This window comes from Peromyscus leucopus, chromosome 7, assembly GCF_004664715.2.
Source record: "Peromyscus leucopus breed LL Stock chromosome 7, UCI_PerLeu_2.1, whole genome shotgun sequence".
NCBI lineage: Eukaryota > Metazoa > Chordata > Mammalia > Rodentia > Cricetidae > Peromyscus > Peromyscus leucopus.
Window position 1 is genome coordinate 100,236,967 of NC_051069.1, and position 5,176 is coordinate 100,242,142.

Here is a 5,176-nt window from a genome sequence, read left to right on the forward strand (position 1 = left end):
ACACGTGTTATAGGGGTAACCAACTGTCTTCTTGATTGAGTTTGAGGCCTGTCTGTAGGAAGGAATTCATGCCTAGTACTGTAAATTTGATCTGATAAGACTTTTACAGTCATCTCCAGTGAAGTGCCTGAGTTTCATTAAAATATACACTCTGAGTAAAAAAAAAAAAAAAAAAAAAAAAAAAAAAAAAAAAAAAAAAAAAAACAACAACAACAACAAAAATGATATCTTTCCTTTATCTTCAAAAAATGAGTTTATATTACTTTTTATCTAGGAGAAAACAGTGTTTCCTGGAAGTGAAATTCATTAACACAAGGCCCTGTTAAATGCCATCTCCAGGAATCCCATCCCCACGCTTATTTCATTCTGTATTTGAAGCAATTTATTGATGCTACTACTCAGAATTCTAACAGTTATGACACTGGCCACAGGTATACCCAGGAAGCCAATCTTGACTGTGCGTCTCTGCATCTGTCCCAACATTAGAAAAGCCACTGCTTTTCTATGTGCTCTATGACCTCAATTCTCCAGTGACACCAAGAAACAGCATTGGCAATCCAAGCTGCTCAATTGTTGTGAGTCATAGAGGCAAGAATGACAGAATCCATTCTCCTGTAGATGGATTTAAAAAGCAGTTGAAATTTTGAAGTTATTTAAGGTAAACTTCATTTTGTTTAATTAAATCTTTCTATTTAGATATTTGCATTATGTCCCATAAAATTATTTAAAAGTGTCAGAGAATTTGTACATTGCATAGAAATTGTGAAATTTGTGAACAATTTTGAAAGTTGTGAGATTTTGTGCAATTTGTTGTCATAAAGCTTTTTCTAAATCTCTGTTGCATTTATAAGACTTGTAGTGTAATACCCCTCCTTTTATTCCAAATATTTATTCCTTGTTTTGATTTGTATCTCATTAAAGATTTTTATTGGCTTTATTAATCTTTTTAAACATGTTATTCTTGAGCTAGGGAGATGGCCAACTGAGCCTAGTTGTTTGCCTCCAAGCTTGAGGACCTGAGCTTGAGCCCTAGACCACGCAAGGTGGAAGTAGAGAACCTCTTTTATAACTTGTCCTCTACTGTTCACACATGACATGACATGCACATTTTCCTCTATGTGCACAAATTAAAGGAATAAATAAATAAATAAATAAATCCCAACATTTTCCAGTTTGGCCATGTCATCCATATTTGCTGACTGCTTTGATAATATTCTATGGTATTTGGATGTCCTAGCTATTTATTGCCTTTATGTTGACTTAGATTGGCTTCTATCAGCTCCCCCTGCTTTTTTCTGTTCCTATTTGGGTCACATTGTCCATCTCTTCATATGTACGATGGTCAATAACACAGTCAAGGATCTGATTTTGTTACATTCATTTCTTAGATATCAAGGTTTATTCTCAAAGACATTTTACTGGTCAGGCTTAGTGTGGTCTTGACAATGCTTGGTATTATGTTTCATGTGCATCTTTGCTTTATTTATTGGAAATAGGATCTCATGTAGCTCTGGCTGGCTTTGAACTTACTATGTAGCTAAGAATGACCTTGAACTCCTGCTTCTCCTTCCTCTAGCTCCTAAAGGTTGGAATTCAGTCATGTGTGACCACAGGAAAGCTGGCTATGCTCCTAATATGCAAACTTTCTGGAGTTTTAATTAAAATACTTGGGTTTATTCAGTTAGCTCTCTCAAAGTTCATGCTTCTGTTTATTTGAATTTTTTCTTCAGGTTACATTCCACAATCCAGAGAACCTAGCTAGACCTCAGAGAATACTACATTCCATGTGTTTAGTTAAGTACATATGTGTTCAACAATACAAGAAGACTCCCATCACATTGAGACACTCTCTCTCTCTCTCTCTCTCTCTCTCTCTCTCTCTCTCTCTCTCTCTCTCTCTCTCTGTATGTATACCTACTTGTTAGTTTGGTCTCTGTTTCCTCCACTAGGGTGAATACTTGTGCTCTTGACTAGGAAACTAGAAGTTTCACTCTTTCTGCCCTCAAATAAACACCTCAAATCAAACACGGTGTATATTATATAATTGCTCGCATGGGAGGGAAACAATTGTGATCACAGTCAGAGCAAGAGGGTGCCACTTGATATTTTAAAAATAAATTTATTTATTTTACACCCTAGCTGCGGTTTCCCCTCCCTCCTCTCCTCCCAGTCCCTGCCCTCCACCCCTCTCTGTCTGCTACCCAATCCACTCTCCCTTTAGGAAAGGGCAGGTGTCCCATGAATATCAACAAAATATGGCTTAACAAGTTGCAGTAAGACAAGGAGTTCTTACTGCAACTTGCTAAGCTACTTAATTTTTGTTTCCTTCACTTTCATTTACTTGAGCAAGGATGCCAAGCTTCCAAGCAAGCATGTGAAGGAAACAAGGGGTTTCTTGCAGCTAGGGGGATTCCAAAATGAGTTGCCTAATATTTGTAGTTTAAAGAACTCTTTTAAAGTCAATTGAATTCTAAACTGATTTCTTAAATATATTTTCATTTAAATGATCTTGTTTTTAGTGTTGGCTTTCAAATATTTATTTTTTATGTATGGTATGAGCTAGGATGTAATTTCAAACTTTATCATATGAAATAATAACTTATCAATAATTGAGAATTAAATTTTAAATTGTTAATCAAATAATATCAATTAATTAATTGTTTACATGGCACAAATTCACTGTTTTTATCTCTTCTTTTCCATCTTTCCCATCACTGTGTGCCTAGAATAGGAGGCAGGTTTAGTTTTATCTGAAACAAATTATTAAAAGGGGAAACTTTGCTGCCTAAATATCAGTATACCACTAATGTATGACTCACATAGATTTCAAAAGGACACTGAAATGAGTGGAAAATGAGGATGTGGACCTGCCGCAGTTGAGTGAATGGCAGGCTCTCTCCAAAGATGTCACAGTTAACACTTCATTTCATCTTGGCTTTGGGAATAATGCATGTGGTGGCCTTTTGGAGAAGACACCTCTTGCAAGTGTTACATTTTAAACATGCAGCTTCCCTGGTTTACCTGAACGTGTCTCTAGTGCATAAAATCCAGGCAAAGATTTGCAAGTCAAGCAAAAGACAGCTTTGTGCCAACAGGTTCCCAACTCATCTATTCCACAGGTTGCAACCAGATTTGAAGTTCAAGTTATTTCACGTTCAAATTTTTATTTACCCTTGGTATCTGATATTATCTCATCTTTAAATTATTTTATAATTAATGGAAGGGAATCCAATGTTTTCACCTACTTTCATTTGTTGTTGGCCTGGCCTTGAGAGAAGGACTGATTTAAATAATCTAAGGTTTTAACATAAATTGTACCTTTCACAGGTTTTCTCGGGGTTTGCATGACATTTGTTAAGGGCCACTCACAAGGTTTCTGATTTTTCACACGCCATCTGTTATGGATCTTAGATGTTAATACACTAATACCACGTTGAATGAAGCAATCTCATTGGTGAAAACTGTGCAGGTTAATCTACAAAAAATTGTATAATTGCATGAACCCATAAAGCATTGCAGTTCCATTGTATCCTGGCCATTCGAATAGTCTTTGTCTTCAAGTTCCTGGCACTTTTAGAAATGCCTTTGCTCACAAAAAGGAGGGAAACTAATGAAACTGATATACTTCTGGAAGCGTTTAATGATAATTTATCAGATATTCCAAGTGAGATCGAAGATGCGGATGACTGTTTTGCTAATTCCAGAGACGATTCTCCTGACAGTGAAATGATTAGCCCTGTAGGAAGTGCAAGGTGGGGGTGCTTCCAAGTGATTCCCACACTCATGAAGCTACTGATAACTGTTGGTCTGAAACTGACACCACCGTGCTTACAAATGTTTGCAGGTCATGCTGGGGTCACTACTTTTCTGTCTCAGTGGGACTCTGTACCCTCTGTGACCAGTCTCTTTTTTGGTGATGAATTGTTTGAGATGTTGTGCAAAGAGCTGTCCAACCATCATGATCAAACTCAATGAAATGCAAAACACCGTCTAGAACACTAAAGTGGTCTCTGGTTACACAGAAGGACATCAAGAAATTCTTTGGTCTGATTATTCTGACGGTCAAACAAGAAAAGATAGCTTGAAAGACAATTGATCAACAGGTCCTTTGATTTCCATAGACAATGAGTCGCCATAGATTTGAGTAAATGTGGACATTCTGACATTTCAGTAATAATCCCAAAATGGACAGCTGCTTAGGGAGACATTTAAAGATCCAACCTGTGCTGGATTATTTCCAGCATAAATTTTGAACAATATACAAACCAAAGCAACAGTTGTCTTTGGACAAGGGAATGATTCCATGGAGAGGACATTTAAAATTTCACACCTACAACCCAGTGAAAATGACAAAACACGGTTTACTTGTTTGGATGGTGTATGAGAGTGACGATGGCTATATCTGCAGTATGGAGATACACACTGCTGAAGGAAGACATTGCAATACACTGTTCTTTCAGTCCTTGGACCCTAATTGGCACATGGCACCATATATCCCAGGATAATCATAGCAGTGCTACATCTGCTCCTGAATGGCTGCTACAGAACAAACCCAGAGTCCGTGGGACTGTGAGGGAGAGTGGAGGTTATCGCCAAATCTGAAAATGAAAATACCAAGAATGAAGCTGGCATAATAGTTTCCAGAAAAGGTGATAGTCTTCTCCTAGCATGGAAAGACAAGCCCATTGTCCAAATGATATCATGATCCGTGGCACTTCTGTCTTGGCAACAGAAAATAAAAAATTAGAAAAACAGGAGAGAATCTTGTAAAATCTACCTGCATCAGGAATACAATGCCCACATAAAAGGCGTTGACTGTGTGGTTCAATACCTTTCGCGTTCTTCCATTCTAAGGAAAACGATGAAACGGACAAAAATGTAGTGCTGTCCCTTATGAACTGTGGACTTTTCAGTTTGTTTAGAGTGTACAACATCCTCAATCCAGAAGCAAAAGTGAAATATGAAGACTTTCTTCAATCGGTGGTGAGAGACCAGAATCCAGATGACAGTAATGAAGGGTCTCTGGAATCAGAGACAAATCGGTCCAGCCCTTCCCATGGGGGTGCAAGGAGAGCACCTCTTAAAGACCCACCCAAAGGGTTCTCAGGTGATATGAAGCAGCATGAACTTACGTGTATTCCAGCGAGTGGAAAGAAAACGTTTCCTACAAGAGCCT